Below are 24,787 nucleotides of genomic sequence, written 5' to 3'. Positions count from 1 at the left end.
TAGGAGACATTATTATTTATTCTCATACACTCAAGAAAGGGAGCTGGGATAGGCTAGATATGAAAACATACAGAAGGCAGTCTTGAGCAAAGAAGCCCTAGCTTTTCTGCAGAAAGATCCATAAAGTACTCTGAGTTCCCTTAACATTTTAGAAGGCTGGGCAATGGTGAATCTATGGCACATGTGCCAGAGGGAGCACTCAGAGCTCTCTCTGTGGGCATGCCCACCATTGCCCCAGCACAGAGTTTATCAGAGTTCATTACTAGAAAGGCAGAGGGACACGGGCCAAGGATGATATCCTCTCTCTCTCTCTCCGTGGGCACCTGAGGACATCACCCACCCCTCTAAAAGATTCACCATCACTGCCTTAGACTGTATCCTCTTGGAAGGAGCTATAGAAATTGAATTTCTATGATTGGAGACTACAGGATTCTAGGGAGTTGCTACATAGTTTGTGAAGGGCTATATAGACTCATAATGGAGACACTGATGCTATTTAGTTTTATTTATTCATAATAGACGTAGTAAAGAACTCTGTAGAAACTACTTATTATTAACTTTAAGGAAAGCTGAATAGGGATCAGGCTGAAGGGGAGAAGCTTTGTTAAATAGGATAGACTCCATATCATGATTCAATTAGAAAATCTACATCAGTAAGAATCATATAATCTGGACACAATCTAAATTTTTTTCAAAATCTGTATGTTTTCTGAAATTCCAAAAATGATAAAAGTATAAGTATTGGAGGATACTAGCAAAAAGACTCCAGCAAGTGATCAGAAGGGTCATCCACCATGATCAAGTAGGATTTATACCAGGGATGCAGAGCTGGTTCAACATTAGGAAAACCATCCACATAATTGACCACATCAACAAGCAAACCAGCAAGAACCACATGATTATCTCAATAGATGAAGAAAAAGCCTTTGATAAAATACAACACCCATTCCTATTAAAAACACTAGAAAGTATAGGAATAGAAGGGGCATTCCTAAAAATAATAAACAGTATATATCTAAAACCATCAGCTAATATCATCTGCAATGGGGATAAACTAGATGCATTCCCAATAAGATCAGGAGTGAAACAAGGATGCCCATTATCACCTCTACTATTTGACATTGTACTAGACACACTAGCAGTAGCAATTAGAGAAGAAAAAGAAATTGAAGGCATCAAAATAGGCAAGGAGGAGACCAAGTTATCACTCTTTGCGGATGACATGATGGTCTACTTAAAGAATCCTAGAGATTCAACCAAAAAGCTAATTGAAATAATCAACAACTTTAGCAAAGTTGCAGGATACAAAATAAACCCACATAAATCATCAGCTTTTCTATATATCTCCAACACAGCTCAGCAGCAAGAACTAGAAAGAGAAATCCCATTCAAAATCACCTTAGACAAAATAAAATACCTAGGAATCTATCTCCCAAGACAAACACAGGAACTATATGAACACAACTACAAAACACTCGCCACACAACTAAAACTAGACCTGAACAAATGGAAAAACATTAACTGCTCATGGATAGGACGAGCCAATATAATAAAAATGACCATCCTACCCAAACTTATTTATCTATTTAGTGCCATACCCATTGAACTACCAAAATACTTCTTCACTGATTTAGAAAAAACCATAACAAAGTTCATTTGGAAGAACAAAAGATCAAGGATATCCAGGGAAATAATGAAAAAAAAACACATATGATGGGGGCCTTGTAGTCCCAGATCTCAGACTATATTACAAAGCAGCAGTCATCAAAACAATTTGGTACTGGCTAAGAAACAGAAAGGAAGATCAGTGGAATAGACTGGGGGAAAGCGACCTCAGCAAGACAGTATATGATAAACCCAAAGATCCCAGCTTTGGGGACAAAAATCCACTATTTGATAAAAACTGCTGGGAAAATTAGAAAACAGTGTGGGAGAGACTAGGAATAGATCAACACCTCACACCCTACACCAAGATAAATTCAAAATGGGTGAGTGATTTAAACATAAAGAAGGAAACCATAAGTAAATTGGGTAAACACAGAATAGTATACATGTCAGACCTTTGGGAGGGGAAAGGCTTTAAAACCAAGCAAGACATAGAAAGAATCACAAAATGTAAAATAAATAATTTTGACTACATCAAACTAAAAAGCTTTTGTACAAACAAAACCAATGTAACTAAAATCAGAAGGGAAACAACAAATTGGGAAAAAATCTTCATAGAAACCTCTGACAAAGGTTTAATTACTCATATTTATAAAGAGCTAAATCAATTGTACAAAAAATCAAGCCATTCTCCAACTGATAAATGGGCAAGGGACATGGATAGGCAGTTCTCAGATAAAGAAATCAAAACTATTAACAAGCACATGAAGAAGTGTTCTAAATCTCTTATAATCAGAGAGATGCAAATCAAAACAACTCTGAGGTATCACCTCACACCAAGCAGATTGGCTAACATAACAGCAAAGGAAAGTAATGAATGCTGGAGGGGATGTGGCAAAGTAGGGACATTAATTCATTGCTGGTGGTCGTGAACTGATCCAACCATTCTGGAGGGCAATTTGGAACTATGCCGAAAGGGCGACAAAAGAATATCTACCCTTTGACCCAGCCATAGCACTGCTGGGTCTGTACCCCAAAGAGATAATGGACAAAAAGACTTGTACAAAAGTATTCATAGCTGCGCTCTTTGTGGTGGCCAAAGCTGGAAAACGAGGGGATGACCATCAATTGGGGAATGGCTGAGCAAATTGTGGTATATGTTCGTGATGGAATACTATTGTGCTAAAAGGAATAATAAAGTGGAGGAGTTCCATGGAGACTGGAACAACCTCCAGGAAGTGATGCAGAGCGAGAGGAGCAGAACCAGGAGAACATTGTACACAGAGACTAATACACTGTGGTATAATCGAACGTAATGGACTTCTCCATTAGTGGCGGTGTAATGTCCCTGAACAATTTGCAGGGATCCAGGAGAAAAAAACACTATTCATAAGCAAAGGATAAACTATGGGAGTGGAAACACCGAGGAAAAGCAACTGCCTGAATACAGTGGTTGAGGGGACATGACAGAGGAGAGACTCTAAATGAACACTCTAATGCAAATATTATCAACATAGCAATGGGTTCAAATCAAGAAAACAGGTAATGCCCAGTGGAGTTACGCGTTGGCTATGGGGGGTGGGGGGAGGAAAAGAAAATGATCTATATCTTTAATGAATAATGCTTGGAAATGATCAAATAAAATATAATAATTTTTAAAAAAAGTATAAGTATTGGGCCTGTGATTTCAATAAAAGGGAATTCTCCCATCAGGAAATTCTACCAATGAAATTCTGCATTTTCTCTACAACTTCTAATCTCAGAGAATTACTTAGGGCAAAAGTGTCAAACTTGGGATAAGTATCTTTCAAAATACCAATGGAGCCCAATTAGATTAAAATATAATTGAAAAATATTTAACAAAATATGTAAAAATACAATACAACATAGATAATGTTAATTTGTGATTTTCTAAATCAATATCCAGTCTGCAAGGATCTGTTTCTAATTGAATTTGATGCCACTCTCCTGGAGCACTTAGAGGTTAAATGGCTAGAGTCACACAGACAGTGTGAGGAGAAAATCCTGAGTTCACCTCCTCCTGGCTCCAGGACTGGCTCACTAGCAACTATGCCACACTGCCTTCTCCAAAAAATAACACAAACTTTCTCTTCTCTTCCACTCCACCACCATTGCTATCTAGGTGGAAAAAGTACATGTAAATATTTCTGCAGTAATTGTTGCTCTGACTCATTTAACATTGATGCTGGAAACATCTGTATTATTCTTGAAAGAAGACTGGCCAACTGGATGATTGGGCAATTATTGTGAGTGGCTCCAACCAGTTTCCTTTCACCTCCAGGAGAAGTCACGGGGTTAAAAACATGAGGGAAGTTAACATTTTTTGGCATAAAAGCTATATTGGAATTATTTTTCTCCTATTGGCCAAGTCACAAGCCCAAAAATAGATCCAGAAAGGTATGTGTTTCACTGAAGCTAACATCCAGCGGTCAAGTGAATTCAAAATGATTGAGCCTGGGAAAATACCTCCATACCAATCTGATTTTATATATGTAGCAAGCAAGTCAAGGTCTTTCTTTATATCTGTATTCCAAGTGTTCTGGCCAGCTTTTAATTAAGCCTACTTGCCAAGTGGATAAGATCCAGCCCTATCTGACTAGTATTTCTGAGCAAGAGCCATGTCTCCTGGCCTACTTCTAGTTGGCAAACCACTGAGCTAATTTTCCTCTTCTTGTTCCTATAAAAAAAAAAACAACAACAACTTCATGGTCTAATTTTTGGAAGGGTTTTGCCAGGGATTTACCTTTCTTACCCCACACTAGCTTTTGACTGTTCTTTTTGCTGGATGTTCTGAGAGGTTGGAGCCACTGAACACATGCTTGATGCATTATGGCAGGAGGCAATTCAATCAAAATATAACCAAGAAAATTTCCAAGATGAATGAATAATAGCTAGGAATGACAATAATAATAATGACTAACATTTATGTAATTCTTACTTTGTGCCAGACACTGTGCTAAGTACTTTATGATTCTCATTTGATTCCAACAACCCTGGAGGGGTAGGTTCTATTATTATCCCCATATTACAGGCAAGGAAATTGAGGCAAAAAGAGTTTAAGTGACTTGCCCAGGGTCATACAATTTATAAGTGTATGAGGCTAGATTTGAACTCCAATCTTCCTGACTCCAGACCTGTCTTTGTTCTCTGTACCAACTAGCTACCTCACATGTGGTACAATACATGAAAGGATCTTGGAATCTCTGCATGAGAGGATAACCCTGAAGTTGAGTTGTCTGTCTTAGAAATATGGTGCACATGACAAATAGTCATCTTGTCTTTGTTTAAAGGTCCCCACTGTTGGATGTCCTCCACTGAGTGCTTGTTCACTGACTATGACAAACAGGGGAGAACGCTCCCTTAAAAGGCATTCCACTTTGGGTTAGAAATACTCTTCATATGAAATCTTTATCTGCCCCTCTGCGATTTCTTCCCATTCTTCCTAGTTCTGCCCTTGGGGCACAAATTTCAAAGAGCAATCTAGCCCAACGGAGCAGCTGATTGAATCCTGAGTTAGAAGACATGAGTTCAACTCAGACTCTGCTTACTACCTATGTGGCTTTGAACATGCGATTCCAAACCTGAAACTCAAAAATCCCATTTACAAAATGTAAGGCTTGGATTAGATAAACTCCAAAGCTCTAAATCTGGGATTTCTGTGTTCCCTAGATCTAATCCTTTCTTTCCCATGACAGCTCTTCAGTATCTGAACACAGCTAACATATGCTGTTAAGACTTCCTTTCTTCCAACTAAATATCCCTAATTGTGTGTTGGTGAACCTATGGTATGTATGCCAGAAAGGGCTGCTCCCCTCCCCCTCTCCACCTCACCTAAAGATATTTTTCACATCACTTGCCCCTCTGCCCAGCAGCCCAATGGGAGTGCTTCCTCCCTCTCCTGTCTGGGGCAAGAGAGTGGCTCATCATGCAGCATGAGGGTTGCAGTTTGGGTACTCAGTCTCTAAAATTTTTGCCATCACTGCCCTAGTTCATTCAAGCCATCCTTACTGCATGGTTTCAGTAAGCTAAATGGCCCAGCAGATCACACTATGTTGCACTCAGTTAAAACTCTAACATCTTTCTCTACCTTATATGGGTGATATTTTGAACCCAAGTTGAAGACTTTACTTTTATTCATAGATTTGGTCTAATATTCTAAATTGTCAGGAGCACTTTGGAGCTTTCATCACTGTCATTGTGCCTGTTGGCTAACTCTCTCAGCTTTCTGCCACCTTCACATTTGATTCCCTAAGGATACTTTAAAAGGGACTTCCTTACAAGCTGATAACAAACTACTAATGAGTCTTCTCTGGATCTGCCCACATTCAACCACTTCTCAACTCATCTACATGTCCTACGGATGCCTCTCCATCAAGTTCATTCAAAAATAGGATGAGAGATTGTGTCAACAGTCAGCTGATTTAGTGATGTCGTTAATTAATATATAGAGCTGTTTTCAGAAAAAATGGAGAAGTAGGCAAAGTTTGTATACAGTATCCCTTTCGTCTTCTCTCCCTTTTTGGTTATTAACAATAAGAGAACAAGCAAAAGTGGGTCCCCTAGGGTATTTCTACTCTTTAAGGTGCCATATGTACATTGAAAGAAATAAAATTAGGACTCTGGTCCTAATTTTTCATAAAGTTTATTAATTAGCATTTACTTGGATAGGAAAAGGGAGGGAGAGACAGAGAGAGATAGAGAGAGACAGAGGGGGGGAGGGAGTGATAGAGAGAGGGAGGGAGAGAGAGAGAGAGAGAGAGAGAGAGAGAGAGAGAGAGAGAGAGAGAGAGAGAGAGAGAGAGAGAGAGAGAGAAGTCTGTTCTAGCTAGCCATGTGGATGGTATCCACATGGTTCCCTCAGCCACCTTCTTCTTGGCTGGTCACCAGAGAAACAGAGAACCCACACTTCCTGGATCTTTGCTTTTTAACCTCCCCTTTTGAACATCTGGTTCAAGTTCAGGATCATATCTGGCTGGGATCAAGCACGTAGGCCACAGTCCCACAATCCGCTCGTAACAAAAACTCACACAGTCTCACATAGACCCACACAGATGCAAGCCAGCTGTATTATCCAGAAGGGGACTGGAAGAAGTGGAGAAAACTTTCCTCACACAACATTTTATTAGTCACCTTCAGAAGACACTGCACCAAAGTCCTACTCTCTTGCTATATTATGGGAGAGAGATGACCCTGGAACTTTGGAGGCTATGGCAGGAGAGTGAAGATTAGTCAGACTATAAATCCCTAAAATTAAATATTCCTATAAATAAGAATTTATTAGACTGAGCATTAGACAATTGAATTAGTATTAGTTTTCTAGAAGACAGTATTAGAATATTGAGTATCTTTTTTTATCTCCTACTTTGTTTCTTATCTGTCTATAGTAGAACAGAAGAGATTTAGATTTGAAAAGAAAAGAATTAATTCAAATCCCTTCTCTGACACTTACAAGATTTGTCACTTTGGACAAGTCACTTAGCCTTCCTAGGTCTCAGTTTATTTATATGAAAAATGAAGGGATTGGGCTAAATGATCTCTAAGGACCCTTATGTCTCTAAATTTATACTCTTATGATCTTACCTACCCCTCCTCCATATCCCTGATGGAATCTTAACTTTCATGGTCTCTCAAAAATAAATATCTATAGTATAAAGGTGCTACACTCTGCCATTCTGGCATCTCTTTTAATTTTCAATCACTCTTACCATTAATAAATTCTTCCTTATTTCTGATTTGGATCCCTTAGTATAACTGGAGTCTTTTCTTCCAGTTCTGGTCTCTGTGGATATGGGGGCCATACCCAAAGCTTTTCTGTTATATGAGGGGCACTTGCCAGAGGACTAATGAAGTAGGATATCCAAGATAACAGAGAAGTGATGGAGTTAAAGAATGGGATAAGAGTGGGGGGAGGTGACTACAGATGCAAAAAATTACATAAACTTTCAGAGATATCACTGACTTTACTTCATCGTTTTATTTTGTTATAGAAGACTTCTCACAAAGCAGAAATAATAAAATGTAAAAAAAATGATATTGCTAAAAATGAAAGGGTAAATTTCTTTAAATAGGCACCCCAAACACAACACATCTCAAAAAAAGAACTCAGGATCTGCCCTCCCCAATCTACTCCATTTCTAAACTTCATTACAATTGAAAGTTTTATTACCATCCCAATTACTCAGGTTCACAAGCTCAGGATAATTCTCAGCACCTCACTCTCACTCAATCCATATGTCCAATAAGTTGGAAAATCTTACTATTGCTAGCTCCACAATCTGTGGTTCAGCATCAACATCCAGAAGACCAAGGAGTGCTTCTTGGGCACCAGCCCGAAGTCACTGAAGTGCAAACTCTTCCATCATTTAACATGAATTTGGTGGGACTGATGTCAGAATTGTGCTAATGACGAACCTGCGCTCTGTAGAATGGGATGAGAGTCAGGAGAATGTGTCTCCAGGTCTCCAGTGGGAAGAGGGAGACAAGATTCATCTTGTTCTTTTGTTCTTGCTACAACTTTGAGTGTTTCTTTGCAAAAGCCAAATAATTGATATTAAATTGGTAAATAGAACTGAGGTGCCTACTCATTAGAACCCTAAAATGGGGAGGACACAGACAGAAAAGGATTGAGCCAGTGAGGGGAGACAATAGACATTTCACAAATCTCTTTGGCTGCTCTAGAAACTTTAAGGGTTATATAGGCTGCCTGGCTTTGAAATAGTAAGCCAGAACTACTGCCTACACTCCAAGGTACTAACATTCATGACTCTCCTAGCAGAAGGCTCCTCAGCATTGCCCCATGGAGAAGAGCATCACAGGCATTCTACACATGAAGCAGACCCTACCATTACATAAGTAAAATGAAGCAGAATCAATTATTTGGGTATTTCAAAGCATTAATATTGCAAATGGAAGAAAATTTTAAGAAAATTGTTGAATTGTGCTCATTGGCAAGTCTCTATTGATCAAATACTACTCTTTATTACATTTTGGCTATAGAGGCAATGATTCTATGCTATGGTATTGTCCTAGTATTTAGCTAAGCTCTATTTGCATTAACAGGGAAAGAAGCTAATTAGGTATTTAATCAATTAGCCAAAGGCATTTTCATTATTGCATGCCTAATTGCACATGGCAGTTCAAAAGATGGTATGTGGGTTTCATTTTAGTGCACATTAGTTAGCCCTTACCCATTACTAAGTTCTGGCATAGTATTTCCTTTTGACAACATTTTTGTGAGCAGACAAACTATGGATTTAGTACAAAATGTCACCTTTACTTCTTTTCCTGAAAGTGTTATCTTTACTTTATTAGTAGGGCCTGCACATTGACTCCAGCTAGTCCACCTAGACACCAGTAAGAGTGATAGTTCAAGGCATGAAAATAATGCCCAAAGGGGCAATTAGATAGCTCAGTAGATGGAAAGTTAGTTCTGGATACAGGAGGCCCTGAGTTCAATCTGGACTCAGATACCTCATAGCTGTGTGACCCTGGTTCTGATCTTTTGCCTTGGAACAGATACTTAGTATTGGTTGTAATACAGAAGAGAAGGAAGGGAAGAGGGAGGCAGAAAGGAAGGGAGAGAGGGAGGAGGGGAGGAAGGAAGGAAGGAAGGAAGGAAGGAAGGAAGGAAGGAAGGAAGGAAGGAAGGAAGGAAGGAAGGAAGGAAGGAAGGAAGGAAGGAAGGAAGGAAGGAAGGAAGGAAGGAAGGAAGGAAGGAAGGAAGGAAGGAAGGAAGGAAGGAAGGAAGGAAGGAAGGAAGGAAGGAAGGAAGGAAGGAAGGAAGGAAGGAAGGAAGGAAGATGTCCAAAGCAATTTTAAACTAAAGTGCAAACCTCATTAGCTTACTCAGGCAATGCAATTTCCCAGGGGAGAACCTGGGAAACTTGCTTCTAGGAGAGTCATGATGACATATAAGATATATGGTCTTTATCTCTTTTAGGTGAAGGAGAGTAGAGCCTATAACCTTTGTGAGTTTGAAAGGTCAGCAATGTGCTCCATCATCAAAGCCTCCTAGAGTCTCAGTTCCAAAGTCAGTACATCATTGAGGCTCCCAGGTGCAAAGAACAAACCTCTGGAATGAACTTGTGGACTTTGGCCAATGGTAAATGAGACAGTACATTTGCTTAATGGGTCCAATGCTACATAGGAAATGGACTGTGCATTGTGCCTACTCTCTCTGGAGACAGGGGTGGTGGAGAAGAGAGTATGTCTTTGACATGTTGAGGGGAGATGTTTATACTACCTTTTTCTATCATTTTGAGATATAGAAATATTCCATTGGCAAAGCTAAGTCATGCTAAGTAATTAAATGGAGCTGAAGTGCCAGTCCTTGTCACCTAACTCTAAGAAAGAGCACAGAGTTGGTGAGGACTTAAGCCAATAGCAATGGAGAAAAGAGAGCCCATAAATCTCCTTGGTAGATCCCTAAGGTGTGATGTAGCAGATCTGGCTGTAGGATCATAGGTAAGAGGTCTACTTCACCAGCAAGTGAGTTATTGTATTGTTGTTCAGTTGTTTTTCTGGCGTGTCCAAATCTGTGTGACCCCACCTGATGTTTTCTTGACAGGAATACTGGAATGGTTTATTATTTACTTCTCCGGATAATTCTACAGATGAGGAAACTGAGGTGAATAGGGTTAAGTGATATGCCCAGGATCACACAGATTGTAAGTGTCTGGGGCCCAATTTGCACTTAGGAGGATGAATATTCCTGACATAGAACCAGCACTCTATGTACAGTGCCATCTAGCTACTCTCAAGTAGAGTTACCAAAGGGTTTCAAGCACTTTAACTAAAGACTCTATATAGTGCTACTAATCTTTAAGAAGGAGCTCATTGTTCCTTGTTACCCCACCCCTGGGGCAAAATATAAACTTTAGAACAATATCTCTGTGCTGGGTTTTGACATTTCTTCTTCAAGTTCATGGTCTGGGGTCATGTTTTATTGTGCTTACAGGCAATGGCTAGAAAATTGAAAAGGAGCAATGCTAAATAGGTGGTTGTTGCTCAGTGGTTAGAGCACTGGGCCTGGAATCTGGAAGACCTAAGTTCAAATCCAGCCTCAGACACTCCCTAGCTACATGACCTTGGGCAAGTCATTTAACTTCTATATGTCTAGAAGGCATATCAAATCTCTGATTGTCTGACAAAAGTATCCACTGGAGAAGGAAATGGAGAACCATGCCAGTGTCTTTGCCATGCAAACACCATGGATAGCAATGGTCTATTGAGTCATGAAGAGTTTCATGTGGCTGAATGACTGAATGACAACCACAGTGCTAAACTCTACTTCTTTTAGCTTTTGTCTAGAAAAATAAAAATGGAATTTTAGGTCATCTTGGAACCTGCAAGTTAGATCCAATTAATAAAATACAATCTCTCATTAATGTGATTTCAAATTGATGATGCCATGACCTAGTTAGTTATGGTTCTGAAACACATAAACACAGCAGAGTAAAGCAAAGCAGAAAATTTAGGCAGACATTTAAAAAGATGTTTCAGAAAAAAAGAATCAATTTGCCTAAACTCATGAGATAAATAAATAGTAATTTCTTTGAGCTTGAAAGATACTGTGACATAATGGATAGAGTGTTGACCTAGAAATCAAAAAGACCTGAGTTCAAATCCAATTTCTTTTTTGAAAAACCCTTACCTTCCTTCTTAGACTCAATACTATTTATTGGTTCCAAGTCAGAAAATGGTATGGGCTAAGCAATGGAGGTTAAATGACTTGCCCAGGGTCACACAGCTAGGAAGTGTCTGAGATAAGATTTGAACCCAGGACCCCCCCATCTCTGGGCCTAGGTCTCAAGTCCAATTTCTGATACATACTATCTGTATGAGCTTGGGCAAGTTACTTCATATCTCAGTGTTCTAGGAAACTCAAAAACCACAAATAGCAGGGAAAGTTTCTACTTGCCCTGGTCATGGAAGTCTCCTTACCCAGGATTCCCTCTGCAAGTTAAATCAGGGGTCCAAACCCTAATCCTTGAGATAAAAGGACAATTGCTTCTCTAAATCATAAACGAAGATGTCTCTTCTGCTACTCGACCCATAACCCCTTCTCTTCCTCATTCATCCTTCCACATCTAGCTCAACATCAACCATCTCTACCTGAAAGAATGCCTCCCTTCCCTAAATTCCTGTAAAATATTGACACTGGTCTTACCATAGCTCTTCCATTATCCTATTTCATTGTAATGTGAAGCTCTTATCCAAAGTATCATATCCTCACAGCTTTAAAACAGAGGCCACAGATGTCGCCTACCTCAACACTCTCCTTTTGCAAATATGGAATATGAGACATATTAAACAGATGCTTATTGATTGAGGACAAGAGAGGAAAAAAAAACTTGTTCCAAAACACACAGGGAGTAAGTAATGCCATGGGAATTTGAACCTGTGTCACCTGGCTCCAGATTCAATACTCTTTCTACTGCAAATATTGTATAGGAAGGAAGAAAGAAGGAAATAAGGATTTATTAAGCATGTTTTAAGCATATTCTTAAAAGTTCTTCTTGTGAGCTTTTCTCCTCCTCTCTGCAGCATATGTTGTTGTTGTCTCTTCTCTCCTCTTAAATCTCTCTAGTGGTTCTTCTCCTCCATCACTGATTGCTCTTTCTCAGTCTTCTTAGCCATATCAGGGTTATCTATTTCACTACAACTATGAGCAGATAATCCTCAAGGCTCTGACCTCTCTCTTTTCTTTTGTTTCTATGTTCTCTCATTTCCTGTATGTAAATTCAGCAGAAAAAAAAATTGAGAGACAGCTAGGTGGCTCAATAGGTGAAGTACTAGATCTGAGTTCAAATCAGGTGGGAAGATGTGAGTTCAAATCTGTCCTCAGACACTTAACAGCTGTGAGCCTCACTCAGCCTCAGTCTTTTCATCTGTAAACTAGGGATAACAATGGCACTTAACTTCCAAGTTTATTGGAAGGATAAATTGAGGTAATATTTATAAATCACTTTGCAAACCTTAAAGTACTATGTAAATGCTATTAAAAATATAAAAACCATGATGATATATAACATATATAATATATATAGTATATGGTGGATATGTAGCATATACTATGTGTAGTATGTTGTATAGTTGGAAAATCTTGAACTCTGGGACTATGTTCCCCAGAATTCCTTTTGTATTTCCCAGCATCCTTTTCCCTTCATTTATGTGCATCTTTACAAGATTGTTTATAAGTTTCTGTAGCTCCTCCCTCTTTTATTTTCTTTATCAAGACCACGACTTGAGTTAGCTCCCTCTTAACTCTAGTTTTTATTTTAATAAATCTTATAAATATAACACTTGAGTTATTGTATATTAATTTTAACCCTCATAGTATATATACATATAAAACATATATTATACAGTATAGTAGCACATACCATATATCATCATCATCATCATTATGGGGCTCCTTGGGAACAGGGACTATTTCATTTTTGTCTGTATTCCCAACATGACAAGAAATAATGTATAAAGAGTCAACCTTGAATTCAGAATGGCTTGAGTTCAAAACCAGACCATTTGGAGAGGTCTCCGAATTTCTTAGTTCCCCCGTGCAATTCCCTCAGACTACAAGTTTCAATCAAAAGGCTAGTCTGCATTTGTGAAAAGTCTCCAAACACCAAGAAAACCACAAAGCCAGGCTCTGTGAACTTCCCCCATGATGCCTTTCACATAGTAGGCACTGAATGTTTGCCAGGTTGAATTGTTTCCCTCTTACAAAGATGGGAGAAAGTAAGCCAAGGACATTATCTTTTACCTTTTTGCTACTGTCAAAATAACAAGCATAGGAAAAACAGAGGGCTTCAGGAAATGCGTATTAGTTTGCCAAAACATCACACTGACACAGGAGAAAGAATAACAGGATTCTCATTCAAATGTCAGCCTTGCTGTTATTATTCTGTCATTTGCAGGCAAGTATGACTCTTTATGACCCAACTTGATGTTTTCTTGGCAGAGATCCTGGAGTGGTTTGCCATTTCCTTCTCCAGCATTTTACAGATGAGGAAACTGAGGCAAATAGGATTAAGTGACTTGGTTACGGTCACACAGCTAGTCAGTGTCCAAGGCCAGATTTGACCTCAAAAAATGAGTCTTTCTGACATCAGGCCCAGCACTCTATTCACTTTACCACCTTGTTGCCCTCCTCAGCTTTGCTACTTCCTGCTTAACCAAGTAGGTCAAGTCAATTAAAAATTGTATGCCTCAGTTTCCCCTCCTGTCAGACAAGAAAGATTCAACTAGATGATCTTTAATTTACAATTTCCTCCAGCTCTCAATTTATGGCTAGGACTTCATAGTCGCCGATGCATATATCAATGGAGAAACAGAACATATTGTAAACTATGCAAATTAGCATTGCCTCCAGGCTCATAAGAAAGCCAGCTGGGAAAAGGTCCAGCTTAATATCATTCACCCACAGAATAGCAATTGTTCTCCTCTGGGGCTGCTTCTCATCTCTATCAGCTTCCTCGCTGCGAAGACACAGGTAAACATAAAAAGTCCTGGACAAATTTTGGCAGGCTAGTGTATCTTTGAAGAGGAAGACAGATTATTGGCGAAACTCTAGCAACCTGCCATAAATTATATTCAAAAATGAGAAAGCGCAGAACGTTCAGTGCAGGTCAAGCTCACGAAGATAACCTATTCCACAGAAAACATCACTTTTTCCTGGGCTTCCAATGTCGCCTTCACAAATACAATTGGACTTGTTCAATTTCTCAGGTTAGGAAACAGGATTATGGTGACTGTATACAATCTTACTGATAAGAACATGCTTTCATCTTTTTTTTTTTACACATAGATACAATTTTTTTAAACCCTTCCCTTCCCTCTTAGAATCCATACTGTGTATTATTGGTTACAAGACAGAAGAGTGATTAGCACTAGTCAATGGGGGTTAAGTGACTTGCCCAGGGTCACACAGCTGGGAAGTATCTGAGGTCAGATTTGAACCTAGAACCTTCCTTCTCTAGGTCTGGCTTTCAATCCACTGAGCCACCCAGCTGCTCTCACATAGATACAATTTTTAATAATCATTTTCTTAATGAAGAAATAAGCGGGCTGGAAGTTTCTTTCTCTCATTAAGAATTAAATGGCATATTTGACAAAACAATGCAGGGCTGCCTGGGGAAATGTCACGACAGAAAGAAGTGGATTTTTTATATCCCCAACCAAGCTGGACTTCCTGATAGACCAACCAGTTAATCCTGGTGTGAGTGCCGGAATTAGTTGTACTTGAAGAAATTAATAGCTTAATTGCCTCCATTTCCATCAGGTCTTAGATGAAGCTCGGCGCACAAGTTCACCCATCCACTGAAAAGTTGCCAAAGCAATGTCACTCTGACCTGGAGCTGCGTTTCGGGAAAGCAGCCGCTCACATCCAGATCCAAGAGGCCTTTCTGAAATTATCGGGCGCTCACTATCTCCGAGCCGTTCATCAACATTAGTGTCAGGTCGCAAATCTCTCCAGGCAGACGTATCCATCACATGTAGCAATAATGGCAGCAGCTGCAGATCAGAGAAGGTTGGCCCGCCTGCCAAGGGCTCCCACACTTGGAAAAAAACGAGGAACAAAGACAGCTGATTAACTCATTCTCGCACAGTCATTTATATGGCGGTGGAGCCGAGTGCATTTCAAGAGTGATTTCCATTACTTTCATAAGGACGAGAGATAACTTGTTAACAGAAATGCCCTCGGACTTTTTTTTGCAGCATTATTAGAGGAAATGCCACGGGCATAGGCAAGTGATCCAGCCTTGCACAGAGTGCCAGCTTTCACTTCCCCCAAATTAGCCAAGTTCAGAAATGCTGAAGAGCTTTTTGAGGCCAATGTTCTCTCTTTCATTCTCAGGATAAGGCTAACCAAGAGCTAAAGACTCTGGTCCTAGACAAGAGAGGGCAAGGAAGGGTGGATAGAGAGAGAGCCAGGAGGTCCAGGGTTCAAATCTGACCTCAGACACTTTCAACCTTTGTGACTCTGGGCAAGTCACTTGACCCCCACTGCTTGGCCCTTACCACTCTTCTGTCTTGGATACCCAGGATTGATTTTATTGATCAATACTTAGTATTGATTTTAAGTGACCTTCCACAAGTCACTTAACCCCCAATGGCCAGCCCTTACCTCTCTCTAATTTCATGTACAATACTTTATTTGATCCTCGTCCCAACTCTGTGGGGTAAGACAAAGCAAAGGAACAAGTTTTTATGAAGCATCTACTGTACACCAGAAACTGAGCTAAGTTCTGGGGATACCAATACAAGCAGAAAGAAGACATTCTCTGATCTAAGAGTTCCTGTCCTAATGAGAAAAGGCTTCAAGGGAATGGATGAGGGGGGGCACGGTGGCAGAAGGATGAGAGGCAGAAGCAAAGCCAGGGGAGGAAAAAAAGTTTGGCATGTCTGAGCCCAGTCTCAAACTGGGAGCCCCAGAAGAACTTACCAACAGAAGAGGTGGAGGGATGAGAAGACCCTAAATGCTGACTGAAGTCCCAGGGTGAGAGGGCAGCTGAGGCATGGTGGGGAGGGTCCCAAATGTGAAAGACACAACCAGAAGCAGAATTGCCATAGGTACTTTTATGACCATTTTGCAGATGAGAAAATGATACTTTTTTGGGTTTAGTGACTCGCCCAATTCGTCACACAACCAACCAATGTCTGAGGCTTGATTTGAACTGATGCCAAGTCCAAACTGATCCACTGTGCCATACCATCCCTCTTTAGTTTAGGAATAGGGAATTGCCAGGTAAGGAAAATGCCTTTTACCAAAGTAGGAAAGACTTTCTCCGCAACTTGCAGCCTTAGAGGGCTACCTAGAACAGTCATGTCAAATTCAAATATAAAGGGGAGCCAGAACACCTAGGTAGTATGGTGGAGAGAGCTCCAGGCCTGGAGTTGGGAGGTCCTGGGTTTAAATCTGGACATGTCCTAGCTGGGTGACCCTGGTCAAGTCATTTAACCCGATTGCCTAGCCTTAGCTACTCTTCTGTCTTAGAAAACATTCTAAGACAGAAGTTAAAGGTTTGAAAAATTAGAGGAGTTACTATACCATATATAAGAATCGCTAAGAGTTGCATTCTGACTTGGAAAAACAACCTATTAATCTCATCAAAGTTCAACTGTATTTTTATTTATTTTGTCAAATATTTCCAATTTGATTTTAATTTGGTTTGGGAGGTTTGGGAATGTTGCAAGCCAACATCTCTGGTCAGTAGTGCTGAGAAAACAAATAAGTTGCCCATATGGACACATACATTGTGATAATCGCCCAAACCTAGACTTCTTGTGTGCCAATTGGTGGGGAAGCCTCATCCCCCATGAAACTGTTCTATACTTATTGTATATATTTGTTCTTTGCTTTTCTTATACACAGGTCCCTTCCTATACTATGTAAGGTAAGTTAGTGAATAAACATTTATTAAGGACCTACTATGTGCCAGGCACTGTACGAAGAACTGGGGATATAGAGAAAGGCTTGAGATAGTCCTCACTTTCCAGAAGTGTCTCATGAAAAGCAACCATGCAGAGACAAGCTATATACAGGATAAACTGGAAATAATCTATGGGAAGAGAGACTAGCATTAAGCGGGATAAAGAAAGACTTTCTATAATAGGTGGAGTTTCAGCTGGGATTTGAAGGAAACCAAAGAAGCAGGAAGGTAGAGGTGAGAAGGGAGAGAATGCCATGCTCATCCCTGGGGAAAAAGCCAGAGGAAATGGTCAGAGTTGGAAAATGGGAGTATCTTATTTTAGCCACAAGGAAAAATAAGCCAGGAGGCCAGTGTCACTGAATTGGAGAATTCATGGGACAAGAAGGAAGTATAAGGTCAAAAAAGACTGGAAAAATAGAGGAGGTAGGGCATGAAGGACTTTGGAGTTTATGTTTAGTCTTGGAGGTGATAGTGTGGCAGGTAAAAGATGAAATTACTGAGGAAGCAATGGTTCAAGCTTCCAAGCATTTCAATTTATTAAGCAATGCATGCCATTTGCCAAATAAATCAGGACCAGAGTCCTCACCTAGTTTAGGGCTGGACCCTGAATACAGGGGGTGACAGATTTTTATACATTAAAAACAATCAGACAACACCAATTAATTAAATGGAAACAATTAACCAGGATGCAACATTAGGTGATCTGATTTCTAGTTGGACAAAAGATTAGAGACATCCAAAGCTAGGAGAGGTAGATTAAAGAAGCACAATTCTCTAGAATCAGAAAAAAGGTGCCCCATTCCTCCCAAGTATCTGTGAACAATCAAAGGAACATGGAAACCATAAGTGACTGATCAAAATGGGGCCAATTTTCAGATAAAACATATGAGCTGTTCGAGATATACAATTTTGAAAAAATCCCTGGCTTCATTCTTTGGGTCTGACAGGGTTTCAGGTCAGCATAACCTAGATCCTTAGTTAGTGGTCTTTAAACAGCAGGCAGAGGTAGTCTAGTTCCCAGTCATATAGAACTGGGTTAAAACAATACAATAAATTTTCCTCCCAATTCCCACAACCGAATGAAGTTTTCCTACAACACAGAAATTGGACTAGACCTATAATTGAATAGAAACTAAGCTAGCTCCAGAATTGTCACAAGATAAAGTCAATGTGGCTCACTAAATTCCCCAATTTTCTCAATAAGTTCACCCTTTTGATTTATGGGGGAGCTACCAGAGTTTATTGAGGATGAGGATGGCATGGTCAAATCAGTCCTTTGGGGAGATCACATTGACAGATTAGTGGAAGATGGACTTGAATGAGGAGAAAAGTGTTGCAGGGAGACTAACCAATAGGATACTACAGTAGTTCAGGCATGAGATGAAGAGAGCCTGCCCTATGGTGGCGGCAATGTCAAAAGAGAGAAGGTAATAGGAGCAAGAGAACATACAAAGGTAAAAATCAATAGACCCTGGGAAAAGATTAGCTGTGAAGGGTAAAAGATCGTGAAAGTCAAGGATGATACCTAAGATTGTGAGCCTGAGGAACTGGGGAGATAGAATTGCTCTCATCAGAAAGAGGGAAGTTAAGAGGAAGAAGGGATTTTGTGTAAGGAGATAATGAGTTCCATTTTAGACATGCTGAGTTTAAGATGTCCACAGGACATCCAGTTGGAGATGATCAATGAGCAGTTGGAGATGGTAGACTGGAAGTCAGGAGAAAGATTTGGGCTGGATAAGCAGATTTGAGAATCCTGCAGAAATGAATCCATGGGAGCTAATGAGATCACCAAGTGAAACAACATAAAGGGAAAAGAGAAAAGGGATGAGGCCAGAGCCCTAAGGAACAAGTACATTTAGTGAGCATGACCTGGATGGAAATTTATCAAAGGAGACTGAGAAAGAGTAGTTAGATAGGTAGGAGAACCAGGAGAAAGTAATGTCACCAAAACCTAGAAAGAATAGATTGTCAAGGAGGAAAAGAGGAACAACAGTACCAAAAGTTGGGGGGGGGGGAGGTTAGAATGATGAGGAATGAGAAAATCCATTTAATTTGGAAATAGATTATTGATAGCTTTCGGGAGAATAGTTGAAAGATGAGATCAGAAATCAGACCATAGGAAAAAAAGAGATTGAGGAGAAATGAAGCAGAGGTCCTTGCTAGACAGAAACTTTTGTTTTTATTTCTGCAATCTAAGTACATAATGATTAATCATCATCATCTTCCTTATCATCACAGCTAGAATTTCCACAGTCCTTTTAAAGTTTGCAAAGCACTTTATAAATGTTATCTCCTTTTATCCTTGCAACAACCCTGGGAGGTAAGTGCTAGAATAGTTCCTGACATTTAACAGGTGTTTAATAAATGCTTGTTGAATTGAATGCTTCTTAACTTCAGATCTGGGGCTCTTTCCAACATAATAATACATCACTTTCAATTTATGCACTGCATCTTGGGAAATTCCCAGAATTCCAGTCTACCTTGACTGTCTTGATGAGGAATGGCTATCAGGGACACTCTGTGATTATGAATTTCAGAAAGGATTCAGCTCTGCCACTAGGCCAATTCTTAAATTAGAAGACCATGAACTTTCTGAGGTTCTCTTGAACTTTCAAGCTTCTGGCAAAGGTCTTCAATTTGGTCCTTACAAACAAAGCATAGACTATGGGCTAGCACTCTAGGTGGATGTCTCATGCCATGACTGCCTGGCATCAGCTCCAAATTCAGTCTGCTGCTTCTCCTACAGTATCATGTGACACCTGAGTAAGCTGCGGGAGGCATACTTGGGGCATTAGGTACTGCACAAAATAAATATTCAGTTCCTCTGATTGGAATTAGGCGCTTGTTGAAGAAATGCAGATGTCTTTAAAACCATCAACATGGTCCCAAATGTAAAAAGAAAGAAAACAACAAATAATCCTCCAATCAGTACACCATCAGCATCATTAACTGTGCTCCCAAGGGTCTACTCTTTCTGGATGGAAGAGGCAAGATAAGAAAACCTCTAAGCCATACTATTATGACAGCCAATTAAATTTTGATAGAAGATTTTCATGCTTCCTTCTGTAATTAAAGTCAACAGTCTTATAAATTTAATTCCTACCAGGGGAAATTTGAATGAGAGAAGAGGGAACATTTAGGAAAATTTTTACTTTAAAATTTTATTTCATTTAAAAATAAAAAGATAAGTTGGGAAAATAGATGGTCTATAAGACAAACTCCAAAAAGTGCTTCTTTGGCACATTTGGTTAACCAGCCATTATCTCAATGACACCTAGTAGAGGGTAGTATGGGATAGTGAAAAGTGTAGGATGACAGAAGGTCTAGGTATGAATTGGTTCTCTGCTACTCACTACCTATGTGGCCATGGGCAAGTGACTGCCCCGTCCAAGTTTCCATTTTCTTGTCTACAAAATGAAAGATCATAGTCACACACAGTGTCACAGACTTGAGGCCAGAAGGAACCTTAATCATCATCTAATTCTAATATCATAGCATCATAGGTCCAGATATAGAATGTATTTAGAAAGTCATCATAGTCTAAGCCCTTCTTGTTGAAGTTGGGGAAACTGAAGTCTGGAGAGAATAAAAAATCCTTTCCAACATTTCCCTGGTGGTCAGTGGCAGGGCTAATTTTGATTTTTGAGTATTAATGCAACATTTTTCCCTCAAAGATGGATTTAATGAGCTCTATGATTCTTCCCAAAACCAAATTTACATGTTTCTTAAAAAATGTGAATGGCTAACCTACTGAACCTGGGATAGTCTGTTGAGAATGCCAATAAAGCTGAGTGGAAATATTCAATTATCATTCCTTTTCCTGAAGTAAAAAAAGAAGAACTTAACATTCATTCTAATGACAACTAGCTTTCTAAAATGTACTAAGCTGCACTCTTTGTGGTGACAAAAAATTGGAAAATGAGGGGTTGCCCTTCAATTGGGGAATGGCTGAACAAATTGTAATATCTGATGGTGATGGAATACTATTGTGATCAAAGGAATAATGAACTGGAGGGATTCCATGTGAACTGGAACGACCTCTAAGAACTGATGCAGAGTGAAAGGAACAGAACCAGAAGAACATTGTACACACAGAAAGTGAAACATTTTGGAATGATCCAATGTAATGGGCTTTATATACTAGTAACAATGCAATAATCCAGGACAATCCTGAGGGACTTGTGAAAAAGAATGCTACCCACATTGAGAGAAAGAACTATGGGAATAGAAACAAAGAAGAAAAAACATATGACATCATTTGTTTATATGGGTATATGATTTGGGGTTTTGGTTTTAAAGGATTACAAAAATGAATGATATGGAAATGGGTATCAAGTGATAACATTTGTATAACGAGGGGAATTTGGCATGTTGGCTCTGGGAGAGGGGAGGGAAGAAGAAAAGGAAAAAATGAATCATGTAAACATAGAAAGATGTTTAAAAATATTTTAAGTGCTATTTTCTATTTACATTTTCCCCTTGGGCCCTCATAATAGCCCTAGGAGTTAGGTACTGATGCTTTTAATTATTCCCATTTTATAAACAAGGAAACTGAGATTTGGAGAAAGTAAGTCATTCAGGGCAGACAACTAATAAGCATCTGAGGCAGAATTTGAACTTGGGGTTTCATGATCCTAAATCAAGCAATTATTTGCTATGCTACATAATGTAAATATGTATTTATATTATTTATTTTATATAGGTATAGTTTATATTATACATTTGTTATATTAAATATGTATATAGCTATATAACTATATCTATCTAGCCTATAATATAAATCACTACCAATTCTGTACTTTTAACAAAACTGTCTTAACAGTGCCATTTGCCTGGATTTTGAAGTGACTGGAAACACTCTCTTTATGTTTCCTTGTAATACAAAACAGTTCTCTTCTCACTGCACAAATACATGTGAAAACCCTCTCCACCCTTAGTCTCATAGGCTTGGGAGGGACCTTAGAGATCATGTAGTTCAGCCCTCAAATTTTATAGATAAGAAAACTGAGACTAAGACAAATTGTTCTTGCTCAAGGTTTCATAGGTAGAAAGGAGAAGACTAGGCATTTGAATCCATGTGACTCCTGTACTAAATCCTTATCTTCAGAACTCATCATAAATGCCTCCTCCTGCATGAAGCCTTCCTTATTACCCTTATCAGATGTAGTCTCTCTGTCCTTAGAGCTCTGATTTGTACTCTCACATAAGCTAATTCAACAAGCACTTTGACTTCAGAATCCCAAAACTTTAGATTTGGAAGGGACTTCCGCAATCATTGAATACAGACCATAACTGAAATAAACAATCCCCACTGTGACTGTACAATAAATGGTCATAGAGACTCCACTTGAAAAGAAACAATCAAGGGGAACCTACCACCTCTCAATTAATTAGCTTTTTTGATGTCAATATTACATTGTTAACTCATAGTTCAGTCCTTTCAGTCCAGTCTGACTCTTCATGACCCTGTCTGGAGTTTTCTTGGCAAAGATACTGGAGTGGTTTACCATTTCCTTCTTCAGTTCATTTTACAGATGAGGAAACTGAGGCAAACAGGTTAAGTGACTTACCTAGGGTCACACAGCTAATAATTGTCTGAGGCCAGATTCAAACTCGGGAAGATGAATCTTCCTAACTTCAGGCCCTGCTCCACTGTACCACCTAGCTGCTCTCACATAGCACTTATAGTCCACTAAAGATCCCAGATCCTTTTCTGAAAAACTGCTGCCTAACCATGCCTCTCCCATCTTGTACTTATGCAGATTTTTTGGAAGTTAACTGTAGAACATTCCATTTCTTCAGCCCTATGTTTTAGCCCAAAAAGAACATTTTGTATTGTGACTCTTTTATCTACTATGCTTCCAGATTTATGCCCTCTATCCATTTGACAAGAATATCATCTATACCTTTATCTAAGCCATTAGTATAAAAAAAAGTTTAATAGCTCAGGGTCAAGCATGGCTTACCAAGGTAAAGAATTTACATGTTTGGAAAGGACTTCAGCAACTGATTCATAGAGAAAGGAAATGCTGCTTTGGCAAAACCTGGCAAATGATTGTCCTATCTTTTCTTGAAGGCCTCCATGAATGGAGAATGGAGAATCTATCACCTCTTAAGGCAATCCATTCCACTGTCGGACAGCTCGACTTTGAGGAAGAATTCCTGACAGTATATCTGAATTCCTGTCTTTGCAACTTCCCTGGGATACTCTACTAAGTATCTCTGTACAACTCAGTATCAAATTATTACTCTCTGAATTGATTTATTCAACCAGTAAGCATTTACTACATGCAAGACTAGACACTAGACACAGAGAATACAAAGTACAATAATTATCTTCCCAAATAGTACAGATGCTGGAATGAAAAGATACACACTTGTAAGAAGCATCACAGCATGTTGAAAAGTATAGTATCAGAACACCAAAGTTCAAAATCCATCTATAAGATTTACCATGTAACCAAGAAGGAGCATGGAGTAAGGGATAAAGCAATGAAGGTGGAGTAAGAAGACTGATTTGAATCCCACCCCAAATACTTACTAGCTATGTGACCTTAGGAAAGTTATTTTAATCTATGCCTCAGTTTCCTCATCTGTAAAATGAGAGGTTTGACAATGATTGTGAAGTCAGCGTTTGAAATCTGGCTTCCTATGAATTCTTTGAGACTCAGTTTCCTCATTTGTAAAATAGTGATAGTACAACCTCATGTTGTCTACTTCACAGGTTTGTTGAGATATAAATACTTCATGAATCTTAATAGCTTTATAAATATAAGAGACTGTTACATCTGTGACAAGGAAATCACTTTAAAAGACTGATATATATTAATTTAAGGTCGCCAAGGAATTCAGCTATGTAATTCCTTAATGAAAACTCAAGTCAGCAGTCATCCTTTTATGGAGTTTAATTACAAACAGGAGGAAGAAAAGTATTAGAGAGAGAGAGAGAGAGAGAGAGATAGAGAGAGAGAGAGAGAGAGAAGGGAATAGGGCTTAAATACCCCCTCTGTTTAGGCTGGGCCAAAAGGCCCAAGCCCTTAGATAGCTGAGGCAAAGGAAAGAGATCAGTTCCTATCACAGACCAAAATGGAGAAACAGTCTCAGGGGCCTCCACCTCCAGCTTCCTTCAGAGCAAGCTTCTCAGAGCACAACCTCTCAGAGCAAAACCTCTCCAACCACCCCCCCAGTCCTCAGACCCTGCTATCTTTAAGGAAAACATCCAAGTTCCCTCCCCTCAGTTCTCACATCTACCAATCACTGTCCATGTCTTCCCTGTGCCAATGGTGGCTCTAGCTTAACCCAAGACTGCCCAGAGGTCTGTGGCTTTGCACCTGTCTGTTGAAGGTCATATTCTCAAATAATTAAATCTTGATCCTTTGCTACAGCCCTTCCTAAATCCTGTTACCCTGAGTAGGGTGGAGATTGGAATAATTAAATTTTGATCTATGCTGCAGCCCTTTCCATTGTTCAGCAAAAGGTTTCTGTCCTAAAGTAATCTTAAGAAGGGAGGAGAAGGAACCTCCCATGCCAATGGGGTTCACATTCCAATAGACTATCAGTAAGAAAATTTTCAAGTATGAAATTTCCCAATGGTGAAATTTCCAACATTTATAAGTCTAAGAAATTTTAAGGTTTACACATCTCAGTTCTTATAGGCAACCCACATCAGATGTAGGCAGATTTTTGGAATACCTTAGTATAGCTGTTGATAGCCTTCAGTCCTTACC

Source organism: Monodelphis domestica, chromosome 5 (genome assembly GCF_027887165.1).
Source record: "Monodelphis domestica isolate mMonDom1 chromosome 5, mMonDom1.pri, whole genome shotgun sequence".
In the NCBI taxonomy this organism is placed as follows: domain Eukaryota; kingdom Metazoa; phylum Chordata; class Mammalia; order Didelphimorphia; family Didelphidae; genus Monodelphis; species Monodelphis domestica.
The sequence above is the reverse complement of the archived record's forward strand: the minus strand, read 5'-3'. Positions refer to the sequence as shown.